Below are 24342 nucleotides of genomic sequence, written 5' to 3'. Positions count from 1 at the left end.
CACAGCAGGAGGACTGGTTCCCCTTCATGGACCAACAGCAAGGATCGAGACCAGAAGGTGCAGGTCCCTTTAAGTGGAGCGAAGGCTACGAGACGCTGTACCCGCCCTCCTATGACGTCACCGAGTGGGAGCAGCCAAAACAGGAAGAACCGCACAGTGAGTCAGACGGCGTTTCCAGGAGGAGTGTTGGAGCGGAGCGGAGTGAACGAGGACCAGGAGAGGAGCGGAGCGAACAAGGACCAGGAGAGGAGCGGAGCGAAGAAAGAGGAAGCGAGACGAACTTCGGACGGCCAGGAGGCCCAGGACACCGCGCTTCGCCCAGCCACGTTCCCAGGGGAGGAGCGTGGCTCGGTCAGGTACGTGACCGAGTAGCGGGCTGGTTAGGTAAAGAAGGCAGACCGCCGGTGTAGGAGAGGTGTTTCCCGTGTTCCCTTCCCTTAGTCAGCACTTGTATAGGCACAGCGTGAGGGGAAAAGGGGTCAAAGCACTGGTGGTAGTCTTTCCTCACACCCGGTCCCGGAGTTAGGGAACGAACCTAGCAACACGGTCCCCTGACATAGCCTTTTGTCTCTTTGTTTCCTTCCGGCTGGGAGACCGCCTTGCTCCGGGGAGATCCTGCCCACGTACCGCCTGGTGTCTGGACGGAGTAGGAAAGAAGAGGAGAGAAGAGAGTAACAACATCGAGAGCCTAAAGAACTGAAAAATCATCTCGAACACTGGCTGACCGTGTATCTAGAAAGCATTACTTGGCAATAAAACCCCGTTTAAAACAACGTTGTGTCCCGCCTGTCCCTGACACTCCGTCACAGTCCCCTTTCTTGTAAGCACAGCCTTGCTCCAGACAAGCCAGAGAATGAAGCAGCAGTAATAGGCTCCAGTTACTCACGGTCCAGATTGGACTAAATGTAACTTGGCTCAAATATCCAAGTGAGCAATCGGCTGTTTAGGGCATGAAGTGGTTAAAGCACCAGTCGTTCTGTGGTCTTAAGAATCAGCGCCGCAGTCCTGAGCATTCTGCGGAACTTTAAACGATTTGCAGTAGCAATTTCAATGCTTCTGGAAATGGCATGGGCAAGCTTTGGTGCTTCATCAGGTGAGTTTGGTACAACCTGCTTCCTGTCTTTAATTTTCTGTGCAATTCCATTTTCTCCTCTGCATCGGTGGAGTGAATACTGGCTTCTCCATTCACTGTTGGTAATCCTTTGTTGGAGTCGGAGTGTGAGCTCTTAAGATAGATACTTTAGCTCTTTTGCCTTTCCCATCACTGTCCATGGAGATAGAAATATTAGTTTATACGAGGTATATATATATTAGCTTGTCTGGTGGGTCTACAGCTGTACAGAGACTGCAACCACTGGAAATACCCGTCCCTATATGTCAACTTTCCCTCAGCGCAGCCTTGCTCCGGAAAAGCCAGAGAACGAAGGCCCAGCCATAGGGTCCAGTTACACAGGTTCAAGATTGGACTAAAAGGTACCGAGCTCAATCTTCCAAGTCAACAATCGCTTTTTTGGGTATGAAGTGGTTTCAGCTCCGGTTGTGCCCAAATTCACCAGAAAAAGCACCAAAGCTTGCTCTTGCACCTTCCAGAAGCATTGAAATTGCAACTGCAATTCGCTTTCAAGTTCTACAAAATGCGCAAGAGTGAGACGCTAATCCTCAATACAATGGAACGAGTAGAGTCCTGTATTTAATTTTGTGTGCCATTCCATGTTGTCCTCAGCGTCGGTATAGTGAGTTTTGTCTCCTCCATTCATGGATGGTAATCCTTTGTTGGAGCTGGACTGTGAGCTTGTAAGATCGATATATTGGCTCGTTTGCCACTCCTATCACTGCCCCTTGAGGTAGCTATATTTGCTTATATGAGGTATATGTATTAGCTTGTCTGGTGAACCCTGCAGCTAAGCAGCGACTGTAACAAATAAAAAACCCTTCCTCTTATGTCCCCTTTCTTGTAAGCACAGCCTTGCTCCAGACAAGCCAGAGAATGAAGCAGCAGTAATAGGCTCCAGTTACTCACGGTCCAGATTGGACTAAATGTAACTGGGCTCAAATATCCAAGTGAGCAACCGGCTGTTTAGGGCATGAAGTGGTTTCAGCACCAGTCGTTCCGTGGTCTTAAGGATCAGCATCGCAGTTCTGAGCATTCTGTGGAACTTTAAAGGAATTTGCAGTAGCATTTTCTATGCTTCTGGAAATGGCATGGGCAAGCTTTGGTGATTCATCAGGTGAGTTTGGCACAACCTGCTTCCTCTCTTTAATTTTCTGTGCAATTCCATTTTCTCCTCTGCATCGGTGGAGTGAATACTGGCTTCTCCATTCAATGTTGGTAATCCTTTGTTGGAGTCGGAGTGTGAGCTCTTAAGATAGATACTTCAGCTTTTTTGCCTTTCCCATCACTGTCCATTGAGATAGAAATATTAGTTTATACGAGGTATATATATTAGCTTGTCTGGTGGGTCTACAGCTGTACAGAGACTGCAACCACTGGAAAAACCCGTCCCCATATGTCACCTTTCCCTCAGCGCAGCCTTGCTCCGGACAAGCCAGAGAACGAAGGCCCAGCCATAGGGTCCAGTTACAGAGGTTCAAGATTGGACTAAAAGGTACGGAGCTCAATCTTCCAAGTCAACAATCGCTTTTTTGGGTATGAAGTGGTTTCAGCTCCGGTTGTGCCCAAATTCACCAGAAAAAGCACCAAAGCTTGCTCTTGCACCTTCCAGAAGCATTGAAATTGCAACTGCAATTCGCTTTCAAGTTCTACAAAATGCGCAAGAGTGCGACGCTAATCCTCAGTACATTGGTACGAGTAGAGTCCTGTATTTAATTTTGTGTGCCATTCCATGTTGTCCTCAGCGTCGGTAGAGTGTTGTTGGAGCCGGACTGTGAGCTTGTAAGATAGATATATTGGCTCGTTTGCCACTCCTATCGCTGTCCCTTGAGGTAGATATATTTGCTTATATGAGGTAGATGTATTAGCTTGTCTGGTGGACCCTGCAGCTAGGCAGCGACTGTACCGAATGGTGAAACCCTTCCTCTTATGTCCCCTTTCTTGTAAGCACAGCCTTGCTCCAGACAAGCCAGAGAATGATGGAGCTGCAATAGGCTTCAGTTACTCACGGTCCAGATTGGACTAAATGTAACTGGGCTCAAATATCCAAGTGAGCAATCGGCTGTTTAGGGCATGAAGTGGTTTCAGCACCAGTCGTTCCGTGGTCTTAAGGATCACCATCGCAGTTCTGAGCATTCTGTGAAACTTTAAAGGAATTTGCAGTAGCATTTTCTATGCTTCTGGAAATGGCATGGGCAAGCTTTGGTGCTTCATCGGGTGAGTTTGGCACAACCTGCTTCCTGTCTTTAATTTTCTGTGCAATTCCATTTTCTCCTCTGCATCGGTGGAGTGAATACTGGCTTCTCCATTGAATGTTGGTAATCCTTTGTTGGAGTCGGAGTGTGAGCTCTTAAGATAGATACTTTAGCTTTTTTGCCTTTCCCATCACTGTCCATTGAGATAGAAATATTAGTTTATACGAGGTATATATATTAGCTTGTCTGGTGGGTCTACAGCTGTACAGAGACTGCAACCACTGGAAAAACCCGTCCCTATATGTCACCTTTCCCTCAGCGCAGCCTTGCTCCGGACAAGCCAGAGAACGAAGGCCCAGCCATAGGGTCCAGTTACACAGGTTCAAGATTGGACTAAAAGGTACCGAGCTCAATCTTCCAAGTCAACAATCGCTTTTTTGGGTATGAAGTGGTTTCAGCTCCGGTTGTGCCCAAATTCACTGGAAAAAGCACCAAAGCTTGCTCTTGCACCTTCCAGAAGCATTGAAATTGCAACTGCAATTCGCTTTCAAGTTCTACAAAATGCGCAAGAGTGCGACGCTAATCCTCAGTACATTGGTACGAGTAGAGTCCTGTATTTAATTTTGTGTGCCATTCCATGTTGTCCTCAGCGTCGGTAGAGTGAGTTTTGTCTCCTCCATTCATGGATGGTAATCCTTTGTTGGAGCCGGACTGTGAGCTTGTAAGATAGATATATTGGCTCGTTTGCCACTCCTATCGCTGTCCCTTGAGGTAGATATATTTGCTTATATGAGGTAGATGTATTAGCTTGTCTGGTGGACCCTGCAGCTAGGCAGCAACTGTACCGAATGGTGAAACCCTTCCTCTTATGTCCCCTTTCTTGTAAGCACAGCCTTGCTCCAGACAAGCCAGAGAATGATGGAGCTGCAATAGGCTTCAGTTACTCACGGTCCAGATTGGACTAAATGTAACTGGGCTCAAATATCCAAGTGAGCAATCGGCTGTTTAGGGCATGAAGTGGTTTCAGCACCAGTCGTTCCGTGGTCTTAAGGATCAGCATCGCAGTTCTGAGCATTCTGTGGAACTTTAAAGGAATTTGCAGTAGCATTTTCTATGCTTCTGGAAATGGCATGGGCAAGCTTTGGTGCTTCATCAGGTGAGTTTGGCACAACCTGCTTCCTGTCTTTAATTTTCTGTGCAATTCCATTTTCTCCTCTGCATCGGTGGAGTGAATACTGGCTTCTCCATTGAATGTTGGCAATCCTTTGATGGAGTCGGAGTGTGAGCTCTTAAGATAGATACTTTAGCTTTTTTGCCTTTCCCATCACTGTCCATTGAGATAGAAATATTAGTTTATACGAGGTATATATATTAGCTTGTCTGGTGGGTCTACAGCTGTACAGAGACTGCAACCACTGGAAAAACCCGTCCCTATATGTCACCTTTCCCTCAGCGCAGCCTTGCTCCGGACAAGCCAGAGAACGAAGGCCCAGCCATAGGGTCCAGTTACACAGGTTCAAGATTGGACTAAAAGGTACCGAGCTCAATCTTCCAAGTCAACAATCGCTTTTTTGGGTATGAAGTGGTTTCAGCTCCAGTTGTGCCCAAATTCACTGGAAAAAGCACCAAAGCTTGCCCCTGCAACTTCCAGAAGCATTGAAATTGCAACTGCAATTCGCTTTCAAGTTCTACAAAATGCGCAAGAGTGAGACGCTAATCCTCAATACAATGGAACGAGTAGAGTCCTGTATTTAATTTTGTGTGCCATTCCATGTTGTCCTCAGCGTCGGTATAGTGAGTTTTGTCTCCTCCATTCATGGATGGTAATCCTTTGTTGGAGCTGGACTGTGAGCTTGTAAAATCGATATATTGGCTTGTTTGCCACTCCTATCGCTGCCCCTTGAGGTAGCTATATTTGCTTATATGAGGTATATGTATTAGCTTGTCTGGTGAACCCTGCAGCTAAGCAGCGACTGTAACCAATAATAAAACCCTTCCTCGTATGTCCCCTTTCTTGTAAGCACAGCCTTGCTCCAGACAAGCCAGAGAATGAAGCAGCAGTTATAGGCTCCAGTTACTCACGGTCCAGATTGGACTAAATGTAACTTGGCTCAAATATCCAAGTGAGCAATCGGCTGTTTAGGGCATGAAGTGGTTAAAGCACCAGTCGTTCTGTGGTCTTAAGAATCAGCACCGCAGTCCTGAGCATTCTGCGGAACTTTAAACGATTTGCAGTAGCAATTTCAATGCTTCTGGAAATGGCATGGGCAAGCTTTGGTGCTTCATCAGGTGAGTTTGGTACAACCTGCTTCCTGTCTTTAATTTTCTGTGTAATTCCATTTTCTTCTCTGCATCGGTGGAGTGAATACTGGCTTCTCCATTCACTGTTGGTAATCCTTTGTTGGAGTCGGAGTGTGAGCTCTTAAGATAGATACTTTAGCTCTTTTGCCTTTCCCATCACTGTCCATGGAGATAGAAATATTAGTTTATACGAGGTATATATATTAGCTTGTCTGGTGGGTCTACAGCTTTACAGAGACTGCAACCACTGGAAAAACCCGTCCCCATATGTCACCTTTCCCTCAGCGCAGCCTTGCTCCGGACAAGCCAGAGAACGAAGGCCCAGCCATAGGGTCCAGTTACACAGGTTCAAGATTGGACTAAAAGGTACCGAGCTCAATCTTCCAAGTCAACAATCGCTTTTTTGGGTATGAAGTGGTTTCAGCTCCGGTTGTGCCCAAATTCACCAGAAAAAGCACCAAAGCTTGCTCTTGCACCTTCCAGAAGCATTGAAATTGCAACTGCAATTCGCTTTCAAGTTCTACAAAATGCGCAAGAGTGAGACGCTAATCCTCAATACAATGGAACGAGTAGAGTCCTGTATTTAATTTTGTGTGCCATTCCATGTTGTCCTCAGCGTCGGTAGAGTGAGTTTTGTCTCCTCCATTCATGGATGGTAATCCTTTGTTGGAGCCGGACTGTGAGCTTGTAAGATAGATATATTGGCTAGTTTGCCACTCCTATCGCTGTCCCTTGAGGTAGATATATTTGCTTATATGAGGTAGATGTATTAGCTTGTCTGGTGGACCCTGCAGCTAGGCAGCGACTGTACCGAATGGTGAAACCCTTTCTCTTATGTCCCTTTCTTGTTAGCACAGCCTTGCTCCAGACAAGCCAGAGAATGATGGAGCTGCAATAGGCTCCAGTTACTCACGGTCCAGATTGGACTAAATGTAACTGGGCTCAAATATCCAAGTGAGCAATCAGCTGTTTAGGGCATGAAGTGGTTTCAGCACCAGTCGTTCCGTGGTCTTAAGGATCAGCATCGCAGTTCTGAGCATTCTGTGGAACTTTAAAGGAATTTGCAGTAGCATTTTCTATGCTTCTGGAAATGGCATGGGCAAGCTTTGGTGCTTCATCAGGTGAGTTTGGCACAACCTGCTTCCTGTCTTTAATTTTCTGTGCAATTCCATTTTCTCCTCTGCATCGGTGGAGTGAACACTGGCTTCTCCATTGAATGTTGGTAATCCTTTGTTGGAGTCGGAGTGTGAGCTCTTAAGATAGATACTTTAGCTTTTTTGCCTTTCCCATCACTGTCCATTGAGATAGAAATATTAGTTTATACAAGGTATATATATTAGCTTGTCTGGTGGGTCTACAGCTGTACAGAGACTGCAACCACTGGAAAAACCCGTCCCTATATGTCACCTTTCCCTCAGCGCAGCCTTGCTCCGGACAAGCCAGAGAACGAAGGCCCAGCCATAGGGTCCAGTTACACAGGTTCAAGATTGGACTAAAAGGTACGGAGCTCAATCATCCAAGTCAACAATCGCTTTTTTGGGTATGAAGTGGTTTCAGCTCCGGTTGTGCCCAAATTCACCAGAAAAAGCACCAAAGCTTGCTCTTGCACCTTCCAGAAGCATTGAAATTGCAACTGCAATTCGCTTTCAAGTTCTACAAAATGCGCAAGAGTGCGACGCTAATCCTCAGTACAATGGTACTAGTAAAGTCCTGTATTTAATTTTGTGTGCCATTCCATGTTGTCCTCAGCGTCGGTAGAGTGAGTTTTGTCTCCTCCATTCATGGATGGTAATCCTTTGTTGGAGCCGGACTGTGAGCTTGTAAGATCGATATATTGGCTCGTTTGCCACTCCTATCGCTGCCCCTTGAGGTAGCTATATTTGCTTATATGAGGTATATGTATTAGCTTGTCTGGTGAACCCTGCAGCTAAGCAGCGACTGTAACAAATAATAAAACCCTTCCTCTTATGTCCCCTTTCTTGTAAGCACAGCCTTGCTCCAGACAAGCCAGAGAATGAAGCAGCAGTAATAGGCTTCAGTTACTCACGGTCCAGATTGGACTAAATGTAACTGGGCTCAAATATCCAAGTGAGCAATCAGCTGTTTAGGGCATGAAGTGGTGCCAGCACCAGTCGTTCCGTGGTCTTAAGGATCAGCATCGCAGTTCTGAGCATTCTGTGGAACTTTAAAGGAATTTGCAGTAGCATTTTCTATGCTTCTGGAAATGGCATGGGCAAGATTTGGTGCTTCATCAGGTGAGTTTGGTACAACCTGCTTCCTGTCTTTAATTTTCTGTGCAATTCCATTTTCTCCTCTGCATCGGTGGAGTGAATACTGGCTTCTCCATTCAATGTTGGTAATCCTTTGTTGGAGTCGGAGTGTGAGCTCTTAAGATAGATACTTTAGCTCTTTTGCCTTTCCCATCACTGTCCATGGAGATAGAAATATTAGTTTATACGAGGTATATATATTAGCTTGTCTGGTGGGTCTACAGCTTTACAGAGACTGCAACCACTGGAAAAACCCGTCCCGATAGGTCACCTTTCCCTCAGCGCAGCCTTGCTCCGGACAAGCCAGAGAACGAAGGCCCAGCCATAGGGTCCAGTTACACAGGTTCAAGATTGGACTAAAAGGTACCGAGCTCAATCTTCCAAGTCAACAATCGCTTTTTTGGGTATGAAGTGGTTTCAGCTCCGGTTGTGCCCAAATTCACCAGAAAAAGCACCAAAGCTTGCTCTTGCACCTTCCAGAAGCATTGAAATTGCAACTGCAATTCGCTTTCAAGTTCTACAAAATGCGCAAGAGTGAGACGCTAATCCTCAATACAATGGAACGAGTAGAATCCTGTATTTAATTTTGTGTGCCATTCCATGTTGTCCTCAGCGTCGGTATAGTGAGTTTTGTCTCCTCCATTGATGGATGGTAATCCTTTGTTGGAGCTGGACTGTGAGCTTGTAAGATCGATATATTGGCTCGTTTGCCACTCCTATCACTGCCCCTTGAGGTAGCTATATTTGCTTATATGAGGTATATGTATTAGCTTGTCTGGTGAACCCTGCAGCTAAGCAGCGACTGTAACAAATAAAAAACCCTTCCTCTTATGTCCCCTTTCTTGTAAGCACAGCCTTGCTCCAGACAAGCCAGAGAATGAAGCAGCAGTAATAGGCTCCAGTTACTCACGGTCCAGATTGGACTAAATGTAACTGGGCTCAAATATCCAAGTGAGCAACCGGCTGTTTAGGGCATGAAGTGGTTTCAGCACCAGTCGTTCCGTGGTCTTAAGGATCAGCATCGCAGTTCTGAGCATTCTGTGGAACTTTAAAGGAATTTGCAGTAGCATTTTCTATGCTTCTGGAAATGGCATGGGCAAGCTTTGGTGCTTCATCAGGTGAGTTTGGCACAACCTGCTTCCTCTCTTTAATTTTCTGTGCAATTCCATTTTCTCCTCTGCATCAGTGGAGTGAATACTGGCTTCTCCATTCAATGTTGGTAATCCTTTGTTGGAGTCGGAGTGTGAGCTCTTAAGATAGATACTTTAGCTTTTTTGTCTTTCCCATCACTGTCCATTGAGATAGAAATATTAGTTTATGCGAGGTATATATATTAGCTTGTCTGGTGGGTCTACAGCTGTACAGAGACTGCAACCACTGGAAAAACCCGTCCCCATATGTCACCTTTCCCTCAGCGCAGCCTTGCTCCGGACAAGCCAGAGAACGAAGGCCCAGCCATAGGGTCCAGTTACAGAGGTTCAAGATTGGACTAAAAGGTACGGAGCTCAATTTTCCAAGTCAACAATCGCTTTTTTGGGTATGAAGTGGTTTCAGCTCCGGTTGTGCCCAAATTCACCAGAAAAAGCACCAAAGCTTGCTCTTGCACCTTCCAGAAGCATTGAAATTGCAACTGTAATTCGCTTTCAAGTTCTACAAAATGCGCAAGAGTGCGACGCTAATCCTCAGTACATTGGTACGAGTAGAGTCCTGTATTTAATTTTGTGTGCCATTCCATGTTGTCCTCAGCGTCGGTAGAGTGAGTTTTGTCTCCTCCATTCATGGATGGTAATCCTTTGTTGGAGCCGGACTGTGAGCTTGTAAGATAGATATATTGGCTTGTTTGCCACTCCTGTCGCTGTCCCTTGAGGTAGATATATTTGCTTATATGAGGTAGATGTATTAGCTTGTCTGGTGGACCCTGCAGCTATGCAGCGACTGTACCGAATGGTGAAACCCTTCCTCTTATGTCCCCTTTCTTGTAAGCACAGCCTTGCTCCAGACAAGCCAGAGAATGATGGAGCTGCAATAGGCTCCAGTTACTCACGGTCCAGATTGGACTAAATGTAACTGGGCTCAAATATCCAAGTGAGCAATCGGCTGTTTAGGGCATGAAGTGGTTTCAGCACCAGTCGTTCCGTGGTCTTAAGGATCAGCATCGAAGTTCTGAGCATTCTGTGGAACTTTAAAGGAATTTGCAGTAGCATTTTCTATGCTTCTGGAAATGGCATGGGCAAGCTTTGGTGCTTCATCAGGTGAGTTTGGCACAACCTGCTTCCTGTCTTTAATTTTCTGTGCAATTCCATTTTCTCCTCTGCATCGGTGGAGTGAATACTGGCTTCTCCATTGAATGTTGGTAATCCTTTGTTGGAGTCGGAGTGTGAGCTCTTAAGATAGATACTTTAGCTTTTTTGCCTTTCCCATCACTGTCCATTGAGATAGAAATATTAGTTTATACGAGGTATATATATTAGCTTGTCTGGTGGGTCTACAGCTGTACAGAGACTGCAACCACTGGAAAAACCCGTCCCTATATGTCACCTTTCCCTCAGCGCAGCCTTGCTCCGGACAAGCCAGAGAACGAAGGCCCAGCCATAGGGTCCAGTTACACAGGTTCAAGATTGGACTAAAATGTACGGAGCTCAATCATCCAAGTCAACAATCGCTTTTTTGGGTATGAAGTGGTTTCAGCTCCGGTTGTGCCCAAATTCACCAGAAAAAGCACCAAAGCTTGCTCTTGCACCTTCCAGAAGCATTGAAATTGCAACTGCAATTCGCTTTCAAGTTCTACAAAATGCGCAAGAGTGCGACGCTAATCCTCAGTACAATGGTACGAGTAGAGTCCTGTATTTAATTTTGTGTGCCATTCCATGTTGTCCTCAGCGTCGGTAGAGTGAGTTTTGTCTCCTCCATTCATGGATGGTAATCCTTTGTTGGAGCCGGACTGTGAGCTTGTAAGATCGATATATTGGCTCGTTTGCCACTCCTATCGCTGCCCCTTGAAGTAGCTATATTTGCTTATATGAGGTATATGTATTAGCTTGTCTGGTGAACCCTGCAGCTAAGCAGCGACTGTAACAAATAATAAAACCCTTCCTCTTATGTCCCCTTTCTTGTAAGCACAGCCTTGCTCCAGACAAGCCAGAGAATGAAGCAGCAGTAATAGGCTTCAGTTACTCACGGTCCAGATTGGACTAAATGTAACTGGGCTCAAATATCCAAGTGAGCAATCGGCTGTTTAGGGCATGAAGTGGTTAAAGCACCAGTCGTTCTGTGGTCTTAAGAATCAGCGCCGCAGTCCTGAGCATTCTGCGGAACTTTAAACGATTTGCAGTAGCAATTTCAATGCTTCTGGAAATGGCATGGGCAAGATTTGGTGCTTCATCAGGTGAGTTTGGTACAACCTGCTTCCTGTCTTTAATTTTCTGTGCAATTCCATTGTCTCCTCTGCATCGGTGGAGTGAATACTGGCTTCTCCATTCACTGTTGGTAATCCTTTGTTGGAGTCGGAGTGTGAGCTCTTAAGATAGATACTTTAGCTCTTTTGCCTTTCCCATCACTGTCCATGGAGATAGAAATATTAGTTTATACGAGGTATATATATTAGCTTGTCTGGTGGGTCTACAGCTTTACAGAGACTGCAACCACTGGAAAAACCTGTCCCCATATGTCACCTTTCCCTCAGCGCAGCCTTGCTCCGGACAAGCCAGAGAACGAAGGCCCAGCCATAGGGTCCAGTTACACAGGTTCAAGATTGGACTAAAAGGTACCGAGCTCAATCTTCCAAGTCAACAATCGCTTTTTTGGGTATGAAGTGGTTTCAGCTCCGGTTGTGCCCAAATTCACCAGAAAAAGCACCAAAGCTTGCTCTTGCACCTTCCAGAAGCATTGAAATTGCAACTGCAATTCGCTTTCAAGTTCTACAAAATGCGCAAGAGTGAGACGCTAATCCTCAATACAATGGAACGAGCAGAGTCCTGTATTTAATTTTGTGTGCCATTCCATGTTGTCCTCAGCGTCGGTATAGTGAGTTTTGTCTCCTCCATTCTTGGATGGTAATCCTTTGTTGGAGCTGGACTGTGAGCTTGTAAGATCGATATATTGGCTCGTTTGCCACTCCTATCACTGCCCCTTGAGGTAGCTATATTTGCTTATATGAGGTATATGTATTAGCTTGTCTGGTGAACCCTGCAGCTAAGCAGCGACTGTAACAAATAAAAAACCCTTCCTCTTATGTCCCCTTTCTTGTAAGCACAGCCTTGCTCCAGACAAGCCAGAGAATGAAGCAGCAGTAATAGGCTCCAGTTACTCACGGTCCAGATTGGACTAAATGTAACTGGGCTCAAATATCCAAGTGAGCAACCGGCTGTTTAGGGCATGAAGTGGTTTCAGCACCAGTCGTTCCGTGGTCTTAAGGATCAGCATCGCAGTTCTGAGCATTCTGTGGAACTTTAAAGGAATTTGCAGTAGCATTTTCTATGCTTCTGGAAATGGCATGGGCAAGCTTTGGTGCTTCATCAGGTGAGTTTGGCACAACCTGCTTCCTGTCTTTAATTTTCTGTGCAATTCCATTTTCTCCTCTGCATCGGTGGAGTGAATACTGGCTTCTCCATTGAATGTTGGTAATGCTTTGTTGAAGTCGGAGTGTGAGCTCTTAAGATAGATACTTTAGCTTTTTTGCCTTTCCCATCACTGTCCATTGAGATAGAAATATTAGTTTATACGAGGTATTTATATTAGCTTGTCTGGTGGGTCTACAGCTGTACAGAGACTGCAACCACTGGAAAAACCCGTCCCCATATGTCACCTTTCCCTCAGCGCAGCCTTGCTCCGGACAAGCCAGAGAACGAAGGCCCAGCCATAGGGTCCAGTTACACAGGTTCAAGATTGGACTAAAAGGTACGGAGCTCAATCTTCCAAGTCAACAATCGCTTTTTTGGGTATGAAGTGGTTTCAGCTCTGGTTGTGCCCAAATTCACCAGTAAAAGCACCAAAGCTTGCTCTTGCACCTTCCAGAAGCATTGAAATTGCAACTGCAATTCGCTTTCAAGTTCGACAAAATGCGCAAGAGTGCGACGCTAATCCTCAGTACAATGGTACGAGTAGAGTCCTGTATTTAATTTTGTGTGCCATTCCATGTTGTCCTCAGCGTCGGTAGAGTGAGTTTTGTCTCCTCCATTCATGGATGGTAATCCTTTGTTGGAGCCTGACTGTGAGCTTGTAAGATAGATATATTGGCTTGTTTGCCACTCCTATCGCTGTCCCTTGAGGTAGATATATTTGCTTATATGAGGTAGATTTATTAGCTTGTCTGGTGGACCCTGCAGCTAGGCAGCGACTGTACCGAATGGTGAAACCCTTCCTCTTATGTTCCCTTTCTTGTAAGCACAGCCTTGCTCCAGACAAGCCAGAGAATGATGGAGCTGCAATAGGCTCCAGTTACTCACGGTCCAGATTGGACTAAATGTAACTGGGCTCAAATATCCAAGTGAGCAATCGGCTGTTTAGGGCATGAAGTGGTTAAAGCACCAGTCGTTCCGTTGTCTTAAGAATCAGCGCCGCAGTCCTGAGCATTCTGCGGAACTTTAAATGATTTGCAGTAGCAATTTCAATGCTTCTGGAAATGGCATGGGAAAGCGTTGGTGCTTCATCAGGTGAGTTTGGCACAACCTGCTTCCTGTCTTTAATTTTCTGTGCAATTCCATTTTCTCCTCTGCATCGGAGGAGTGAATACTGGCTTCTCCGTTGAATGTTGGTAATCCTTTGTTGGAGTCGGAGTGTGAGTTCTTAAGATAGATACTTTAGCTTTTTTGCCTTTCCCATCACTGTCCATTGAGATAGAAATATTAGTTTATACGAGGTATATATATTAGCTTGTCTGGTGGGTCTACAGCTGTACAGAGACTGCAACCACTGGAAAATCCTGTCCCCATATGTCACCTTTCCCTCAGCGCAGCCTTGCTCCGGACAAGCCAGAGAACGAAGGCCCAGCCATAGGGTCCAGTTACAGAGGTTCAAGATTGGACTAAAAGGTACGGAGCTCAATCTTCCAAGTCAACAATCGCTTTTTTGGGTATGAAGTGGTTTCAGCTCCGGTTGTGCCCAAATTCACCAGAAAAAGCACCAAAGCTTGCTCTTGCACCTTCCAGAAGCATTGAAATTGCAACTGCAATTCGCTTTCAAGTTCTACAAAATGCGCAAGAGTGCGACGCTAATCCTCAGTACATTGGTACGAGTAGAGTCCTGTATTTAATTTTGTGTGCCATTCCATGTTGTCCTCAGCGTCGGTAGAGTGAGTTTTGTCTCCTCCATTCATGGATGGTAATCCTTTGTTGGAGCTGGACTGTGAGCTTGTAAGATAGATATATTGGCTCGTTTGCCACTCCTATCGCTGTCCCTTGAGGTAGCTATATTTGCTTATATGAGGTATATGTATTAGCTTGTCTGGTGAACCCTGCAGCTAAGCAGCGACTGTAACAAATAAAAAACCCTTCCTCTTATGTCCCCTTTCTTGTAAGCAGAGCCTTGCTCCAGACAAGCCAGAGAATGAAGCAGCAGTAATAGGCTCCAGTTACTCACGGTCCAGATTGGACTAAATGTAACTGGGATCAAATATCCAAGTGAGCAACCGGCTGTTTAGGGCATGAAGTGGTTTCAGCACCAGTCGTTCCGTGGTCTTAAGGATCAGCATCGCAGTTCTGAGCATTCTGTGGAACTTTAAAGGAATTTGCAGTAGCATTTTCTATGCTTCTGGAAATGGCATGGGCAAGCTTTGGTGCTTCATCAGGTGAGTTTGGCACAACCTGCTTCCTCTCTTTAATTTTCTGTGCAATTCCATTTTCTCCTCTGCATCGGTGGAGTGAATACTGGCTTCTCCATTCAATGTTGGTAATCCTTTGTTGGAGTCGGAGTGTGAGCTCTTAAGATAGATACTTCAGCTTTTTTGCCTTTCCCATCACTGTCCATTGAGATAGAAATATTAGTTTATACGAGGTATATATATTAGCTTGTCTGGTGGGTCTACAGCTGTACAGAGACTGCAACCACTGGAAAAACCCGTCCCCATATGTCACCTTTCCCTCAGCGCAGCCTTGCTCCGGACAAGCCAGAGAACGAAGGCCCAGCCATAGGGTCCAGTTACAGAGGTTCAAGATTGGACTAAAAGGTACGGAGCTCAATCTTCCAAGTCAACAATCGCTTTTTTGGGTATGAAGTGGTTTCAGCTCCGGTTGTGCCCAAATTCACCAGAAAAAGCACCAAAGCTTGCTCTTGCACCTTCCAGAAGCATTGAAATTGCAACTGCAATTCGCTTTCAAGTTCTACAAAATGCGCAAGAGTGCGACGCTAATCCTCAGTACATTGGTACGAGTAGAGTCCTGTATTTAATTTTGTGTGCCATTCCATGTTGTCCTCAGCGTCGGTAGAGTGAGTTTTGTCTCCTCCATTCATGGATGGTAATCCTTTGTTGGAGCCGGACTGTGAGCTTGTAAGATAGATATATTGGCTCGTTTGCCACTCCTATCGCTGTCCCTTGAGGTAGATATATTTGCTTATATGAGGTAGATGTATTAGCTTGTCTGGTGGACCCTGCAGCTAGGCAGCAACTGTACCGAATGGTGAAACCCTTCCTCTTATGTCCCCTTTCTTGTAAGCACAGCCTTGCTCCAGACAAGCCAGAGAATGATGGAGCTGCAATAGGCTTCAGTTACTCACGGTCCAGATTGGACTAAATGTAACTGGGCTCAAATATCCAAGTGAGCAATCGGCTGTTTAGGGCATGAAGTGGTTTCAGCACCAGTCGTTCCGTGGTCTTAAGGATCAGCATCGCAGTTCTGAGCATTCTGTGGAACTTTAAAGGAATTTGCAGTAGCATTTTCTATGCTTCTGGAAATGGCATGGGCAAGCTTTGGTGCTTCATCAGGTGAGTTTGGCACAACCTGCTTCCTGTCTTTAATTTTCTGTGCAATTCCATTTTCTCCTCTGCATCGGTGGAGTGAATACTGGCTTCTCCATTGAATGTTGGCAATCCTTTGATGGAGTCGGAGTGTGAGCTCTTAAGATAGATACTTTAGCTTTTTTGCCTTTCCCATCACTGTCCATTGAGATAGAAATATTAGTTTATACGAGGTATATATATTAGCTTGTCTGGTGGGTCTACAGCTGTACAGAGACTGCAACCACTGGAAAAACCCGTCCCTATATGTCACCTTTCCCTCAGCGCAGCCTTGCTCCGGACAAGCCAGAGAACGAAGGCCCAGCCATAGGGTCCAGTTACACAGGTTCAAGATTGGACTAAAATGTACGGAGCTCAATCATCCAAGTCAACAATCGCTTTTTTGGGTATGAAGTGGTTTCAGCTCCGGTTGTGCCCAAATTCACCAGAAAAAGCACCAAAGCTTGCTCTTGCACCTTCCAGAAGCATTGAAATTGCAACTGCAATTCGCTTTCAAGTTCTACAAAATGCGCAAGAGTGCGACGCTAATCCTCAGTACAATGGTACGAGTAGAGTCCTGTATTTAATTTTGTGTGCCATTCCATGTTGTCCTCAGCGTCGGTAGAGTGAGTTTTGTCTCCTCCATTCATGGATGGTAATCCTTTGTTGGAGCCGGACTGTGAGCTTGTAAGATCGATATATTGGCTCGTTTGCCACTCCTATCGCTGCCCCTTGAAGTAGCTATATTTGCTTATATGAGGTATATGTATTAGCTTGTCTGGTGAACCCTGCAGCTAAGCAGCGACTGTAACAAATAATAAAACCCTTCCTCTTATGTCCCCTTTCTTGTAAGCACAGCCTTGCTCCAGACAAGCCAGAGAATGAAGCAGCAGTAATAGGCTTCAGTTACTCACGGTCCAGATTGGACTAAATGTAACTGGGCTCAAATATCCAAGTGAGCAATCGGCTGTTTAGGGCATGAAGTGGTTAAAGCACCAGTCGTTCTGTGGTCTTAAGAATCAGCGCCGCAGTCCTGAGCATTCTGCGGAACTTTAAACGATTTGCAGTAGCAATTTCAATGCTTCTGGAAATGGCATGGGAAAGCGTTGGTGCTTCATCAGGTGAGTTTGGCACAACCTGCTTCCTGTCTTTAATTTTCTGTGCAATTCCATTTTCTCCTCTGCATCGGAGGAGTGAATACTGGCTTCTCCGTTGAATGTTGGTAATCCTTTGTTGGAGTCGGAGTGTGAGTTCTTAAGATAGATACTTTAGCTTTTTTGCCTTTCCCATCACTGTCCATTGAGATAGAAATATTAGTTTATACGAGGTATATATATTAGCTTGTCTGGTGGGTCTACAGCTGTACAGAGACTGCAACCACTGGAAAATCCTGTCCCCATATGTCACCTTTCCCTCAGCGCAGCCTTGCTCCGGACAAGCCAGAGAACGAAGGCCCAGCCATAGGGTCCAGTTACAGAGGTTCAAGATTGGACTAAAAGGTACCGAGCTCAATCTTCCAAGTCAACAATCGCTTTTTGGGGTATGAAGTGGTTTCAGCTCCGGTTGTGCCCAAATTCACCGGAAAAAGCACCAAAGCTTGCCCCTGCAACTTCCAGAAGCATTGAAATTGCAACTGCAATTCGCTTTCAAGTTCTACAAAATGCACAAGAGTGAGACGCTAATCCTCAATACAATGGAACGAGTAGAGTCCTGTATTTAATTTTGTGTGCCATTCCATGTTGTCCTCAGCGTCGGTATAGTGAGTTTTGTCTCCTCCATTCATGGATGGTAATCCTTTGTTGGAGCCGGACTGTGAGCTTGTAAGATCGATATATTGGCTCGTTTGCCACTCCTATCGCTGCCCCTTGAGGTAGCTATATTTGCTTATATGAGGTATATGTATTAGCTTGTCTGGTGAACCCTGCAGCTAAGCAGCGACTGTAACAAATAATAAAACCCTTCCTCTTATGTCCCCTTTCTTGTAAGCACAGCCTTGCTCCAGACAAGCCAGAGAATGAAGCAGCAGTAATAGGCTTCAGTTACTCACGGTCCAGATTGGACTAAATGTAACTGGGCTCAAATATCCAAGTGAGCAATCAGCTGTTTAGGGCATGAAGTGGTGCCAGCACCAGTCGTTCCGTGGTCTTAAGGATCAGCATCGCAGTTCTGAGCATTCTGTGGAACTTTAAAGGAATTTGCAGTAGCATTTTCTATGCTTCTGGAAATGGCATGGGCAAGATTTGGTGCTTCATCAGGTGAGTTTGGTACAACCTGCTTCCTGTCTTTAATTTTCTGTGCAATTCCATTTTCTCCTCTGCATCGGTGGAGTGAATACTGGCTTCTCCATTCAATGTTGGTAATCCTTTGTTGGAGTCGGAGTGTGAGCTCTTAAGATAGATACTTTAGCTCTTTTGCCTTTCCCATCACTGTCCATGGAGATAGAAATATTAGTTTATACGAGGTATATATATTAGCTTGTCTGGTGGGTCTACAGCTTTACAGAGACTGCAACCACTGGAAAAACCCGTCCCCATAGGTCACCTTTCCCTCAGCGCAGCCTTGCTCCGGACAAGCCAGAGAACGAAGGCCCAGCCATAGGGTCCAGTTACACAGGTTCAAGATTGGACTAAAAGGTACCGAGCTCAATCTTCCAAGTCAACAATCGCTTTTTTGGGTATGAAGTGGTTTCAGCTCCGGTTGTGCCCAAATTCACCAGAAAAAGCACCAAAGCTTGCTCTTGCACCTTCCAGAAGCATTGAAATTGCAACTGCAATTCGCTTTCAAGTTCTACAAAATGCGCAAGAGTGAGACGCTAATCCTCAATACAATGGAACGAGTAGAGTCCTGTATTTAATTTTGTGTGCCATTCCATGTTGTCCTCAGCGTCGGTATAGTGAGTTTTGTCTCCTCCATTCATGGATGGTAATCCTTTGTTGGAGCTGGACTGTGAGCTTGTAAGATCGATATATTGGCTCGTTTGCCACTCCTATCACTGCCCCTTGAGGTAGCTATATTTGCTTATATGAGGTATATGTATTAGCTTGTCTGGTGAACCCTGCAGCTAAGCAGCGACTGTAACAAATAAAAAACCCTTCCTCTTATGTCCCCTTTCTTGTAAGTACAGCCTTGCTCCAGACAAGCCAGAGAATGAAGCAGCAGTAATAGGCTCCAGTTACTCACGGTCCAGATTGGACTAAATGTAACTGGGCTCAAATATCCAAGTGAGCAACCGGCTGTTTAGGGCATGAAGTGGTTTCAGCACCAGTCGTTCCGTGGTCTTAAGGATCAGCATCGCAGTTCTGAGCATTCTGTGGAACTTTAAAGGAATTTGCAGTAGCATTTTCTATGCTTCTGGAAATGGCATGGGCAAGCTTTGGTGCTTCATCAGGTGAGTTTGGCACAACCTGCTTCCTCTCTTTAATTTTCTGTGCAATTCCATTTTCTCCTCTGCATCAGTGGAGTGAATACTGGCTTCTCCATTCAATGTTGGTAATCCTTTGTTGGAGTCGGAGTGTGAGCTCTTAAGATAGATACTTTAGCTTTTTTGTCTTTCCCATCACTGTCCATTGAGATAGAAATATTAGTTTATGCGAGGTATATATATTAGCTTGTCTGGTGGGTCTACAGCTGTACAGAGACTGCAACCACTGGAAAAACCCGTCCCCATATGTCACCTTTCCCTCAGCGCAGCCTTGCTCCAGACAAGCCAGAGAACGAAGGCCCAGCCATAGGGTCCAGTTACAGAGGTTCAAGATTGGACTAAAAGGTACGGAGCTCAATCTTCCAAGTCAACAATCGCTTTTTTGGGTATGAAGTGGTTTCAGCTCCGGTTGTGCCCAAATTCACCAGAAAAAGCACCAAAGCTTGCTCTTGCACCTTCCAGAAGCATTGAAATTGCAACTGCAATTCGCTTTCAAGTTCTACAAAATGCGCAAGAGTGCGACGCTAATCCTCAGTACATTGGTACGAGTAGAGTCCTGTATTTAATTTTGTGTGCCATTCCATGTTGTCCTCAGCGTCGGTAGAGTGAGTTTTGTCTCCTCCATTCATGGATGGTAATCCTTTGTTGGAGCCGGACTGTGAGCTTGTAAGATAGATATATTGGCTTGTTTGCCACTCCTGTCGCTGTCCCTTGAGGTAGATATATTTGCTTATATGAGGTAGATGTATTAGCTTGTCTGGTGGACCCTGCAGCTAGGCAGCGACTGTACCGAATGGTGAAACCCTTCCTCTTATGTCCCCTTTCTTGTAAGCACAGCCTTGCTCCAGACAAGCCAGAGAATGATGGAGCTGCAATAGGCTCCAGTTACTCACGGTCCAGATTGGACTAAATGTAACTGGGCTCAAATATCCAAGTGAGCAATCGGCTGTTTAGGGCATGAAGTGGTTTCAGCACCAGTCGTTCCGTGGTCTTAAGGATCAGCATCGAAGTTCTGAGTATTCTGTGGAACTTTAAAGGAATTTGCAGTAGCATTTTCTATGCTTCTGGAAATGGCATGGGCAAGCTTTGGTGCTTCATCAGGTGAGTTTGGCACAACCTGCTTCCTGTCTTTAATTTTCTGTGCAATTCCATTTTCTCCTCTGCATCGGTGGAGTGAATACTGGCTTCTCCATTGAATGTTGGTAATCCTTTGTTGGAGTCGGAGTGTGAGCTCTTAAGATAGATACTTTAGCTTTTTTGCCTTTCCCATCACTGTCCATTGAGATAGAAATATTAGTTTATACGAGGTATATATATTAGCTTGTCTGGTGGGTCTACAGCTGTACAGAGACTGCAACCACTGGAAAAACCCGTCCCTATATGTCACCTTTCCCTCAGCGCAGCCTTGCTCCGGACAAGCCAGAGAACGAAGGCCCAGCCATAGGGTCCAGTTACACAGGTTCAAGATTGGACTAAAATGTACGGAGCTCAATCATCCAAGTCAACAATCGCTGTTTTGGGTATGAAGTGGTTTCAGCTCCGGTTGTGCCCAAATTCACCAGAAAAAGCACCAAAGCTTGCTCTTGCACCTTCCAGAAGCATTGAAATTGCAACTGCAATTCGCTTTCAAGTTCAACAAAATGCGCAAGAGTGCGACGCTAATCCTCAGTACAATGGTACGAGTAGAGTCCTGTATTTAATTTTGTGTGCCATTCCATGTTGTCCTCAGCGTCGGTAGAGTGAGTTTTGTCTCCTCCATTCATGGATGGTAATCCTTTGTTGGAGCCGGACTGTGAGCTTGTAAGATCGATATATTGGCTCGTTTGCCACTCCTATCGCTGCCCCTTGAAGTAGCTATATTTGCTTATATGAGGTATATGTATTAGCTTGTCTGGTGAACCCTGCAGCTAAGCAGCGACTGTAACAAATAATAAAACCCTTCCTCTTATGTCCCCTTTCTTGTAAGCACAGCCTTGCTCCAGACAAGCCAGAGAATGAAGCAGCAGTAATAGGCTTCAGTTACTCACGGTCCAGATTGGACTAAATGTAACTGGGCTCAAATATCCAAGTGAGCAATCGGCTGTTTAGGGCATGAAGTGGTTAAAGCACCAGTCGTTCTGTGGTCTTAAGAATCAGCGCCGCAGTCCTGAGCATTCTGCGGAACTTTAAACGATTTGCAGTAGCAATTTCAATGCTTCTGGAAATGGCATGGGCAAGATTTGGTGCTTCATCAGGTGAGTTTGGTACAACCTGCTTCCTGTCTTTAATTTTCTGTGCAATTCCATTTTCTCCTCTGCATCGGTGGAGTGAATACTGGCTTCTCCATTCACTGTTGGTAATCCTTTGTTGGAGTCGGAGTGTGAGCTCTTAAGATAGATACTTTAGCTCTTTTGCCTTTCCCATCACTCTCCATGGAGATAGAAATATTAGTTTATACGAGGTATATATATTAGCTTGTCTGGTGGGTCTACAGCTTTACAGAGACTGCAACCACTGGAAAAACCTGTCCCCATATGTCACCTTTCCCTCAGCGCAGCCTTGCTCCGGACAAGCCAGAGAACGAAGGCCCAGCCATAGGGTCCAGTTACACAGGTTCAAGATTGGACTAAAAGGTACCGAGCTCAATCTTCCAAGTCAACAATCGCTTTTTTGGGTATGAAGTGGTTTCAGCTCCGGTTGTGCCCAAATTCACCAGAAAAAGCACCAAAGCTTGCTCTTGCACCTTCCAGAAGCATTGAAATTGCAACTGCAATTCGCTTTCAAGTTCTACAAAATGCGCAAGAGTGAGACGCTAATCCTCAATACAATGGAACGAGCAGAGTCCTGTATTTAATTTTGTGTGCCATTCCATGTTGTCCTCAGCGTCGGTATAGTGAGTTTTGTCTCCTCCATTCTTGGATGGTAATCCTTTGTTGGAGCTGGACTGTGAGCTTGTAAGATCGATATATTGGCTCGTTTGCCACTCCTATCACTGCCCCTTGAGGTAGCTATATTTGCTTATATGAGGTATATGTATTAGCTTGTCTGGTGAACCCTGCAGCTAAGCAGCGACTGTAACAAATAAAAAACCCTTCCTCTTATGTCCCCTTTCTTGTAAGCACAGCCTTGCTCCAGACAAGCCAGAGAATGAAGCAGCAGTAATAGGCTCCAGTTACTCACGGTCCAGATTGGACTAAATGTAACTGGGCTCAAATATCCAAGTGAGCAACCGGCTGTTTAGGGCATGAAGTGGTTTCAGCACCAGTCGTTCCGTGGTCTTAAGGATCAGCATCGCAGTTCTGAGCATTCTGTGGAACTTTAAAGGAATTTGCAGTAGCATTTTCTATGCTTCTGGAAATGGCATGGGCAAGCTTTGGTGCTTCATCAGGTGAGTTTGGCACAACCTGCTTCCTCTCTTTAATTTTCTGTGCAATTCCATTTTCTCCTCTGCATCGGTGGAGTGAATACTGGCTTCTCCATTCAATGTTGGTAATCCTTTGTTGGAGTCGGAGTGTGAGCTCTTAAGATAGATACTTTAGCTTTTTTGCCTTTCCCATCACTGTCCATTGAGATAGAAATATTAGTTTATACGAGGTATATATATTAGCTTGTCTGGTGGGTCTACAGCTGTACAGAGACTGCAACCACTGGAAAAACCCGTCCCCATATGTCACCTTTCCCTCAGCGCAGCCTTGCTCTGGACAAGCCAGAGAACGAAGGCCCAGCCATAGGGTCCAGTTACAGAGGTTCAAGATTGGACTAAAAGGTACGGAGCTCAATCTTCCAAGTCAACAATCGCTTTTTTGGGTATGAAGTGGTTTCAGCTCCGGTTGTGCCCAAATTCACCAGAAAAAGCACCAAAGCTTGCTCTTGCACCTTCCAGAAGCATTGAAATTGCAACTGCAATTCGCTTTCAAGTTCTACAAAATGCGCAAGAGTGCGACGCTAATCCTCAGTACATTGGTACGAGTAGAGTCCTGTATTTAATTTTGTGTGCCATTCCATGTTGTCCTCAGCGTCGGTAGAGTGAGTTTTGTCTCCTTCATTCATGGATGGTAATCCTTTGTTGGAGCCGGACTGTGAGCTTGTAAGATAGATATATTGGCTCGTTTGCCACTCCTATCGCTGTCCCTTGAGGTAGATATATTTGCTTATATGAGGTAGATGTATTAGCTTGTCTGGTGGAGCCTGCAGCTAGGCAGCGACTGTACCGAATGGTGAAACCCTTCCTCTTATGTCCCCTTTCTTGTAAGCACAGCCTTGCTCCAGACAAGCCAGAGAATGATGAAGCTGCAATAGGCTCCAGTTACTCACGGTCCAGATTGAACTAAATGTAACTGGGCTCAAATATCCAAGTGAGCAATCGGCTGTTTAGGGCATGAAGTGGTTTCAGCACCAGTCGTTCCGTGGTCTTAAGGATCAGCATCGCAGTTCTGAGCATTCTGTGGAACTTTAAAGGAATTTGCAGTAGCATTTTCTATGCTTCTGGAAATGGCATGGGCAAGCTTTGGTGCTTCATCAGGTGAGTTTGGCACAACCTGCTTCCTGTCTTTAATTTTCTGTGCAATTCCATTTTCTCCTCTGCATCGGTGGAGTGAATACTGGCTTCTCCATTGAATGTTGGTAATGCTTTGTTGGAGTCGGAGTGTGAGCTCTTAAGATAGATACTTTAGCTTTTTTGCCTTTCCCATCACTGTCCATTGAGATAGAAATATTAGTTTATACGAGGTATTTATATTAGCTTGTCTGGTGGGTCTACAGCTGTACAGAGACTGCAACCACTGGAAAAACCTGTCCCCATATGTCACCTTTCCCTCAGCGCAGCCTTGCTCCGGACAAGCCAGAGAACGAAGGCCCAGCCATAGGGTCCAGTTACACAGGTTCAAGATTGGACTAAAAGGTACGGAGCTCAATCTTCCAAGTCAACAATCGCTTTTTTGGGTATGAAGTGGTTTCAGCTCTGGTTGTGCCCAAATTCACCAGTAAAAGCACCAAAGCTTGCTCTTGCACCTTCCAGAAGCATTGAAATTGCAACTGCAATTCGCTTTCAAGTTCTACAAAATGCGCAAGAGTGCGACGCTAATCCTCAGTACAATGGTACGAGTAGAGTCCTGTATTTAATTTTGTGTGCCATT

The sequence above is a fragment of the Triturus cristatus genome, chromosome 11, assembly GCF_964204655.1.
Source record: "Triturus cristatus chromosome 11, aTriCri1.1, whole genome shotgun sequence".
Lineage (NCBI taxonomy): Eukaryota > Metazoa > Chordata > Amphibia > Caudata > Salamandridae > Triturus > Triturus cristatus.
This window is presented reverse-complemented; position numbering follows the sequence as displayed.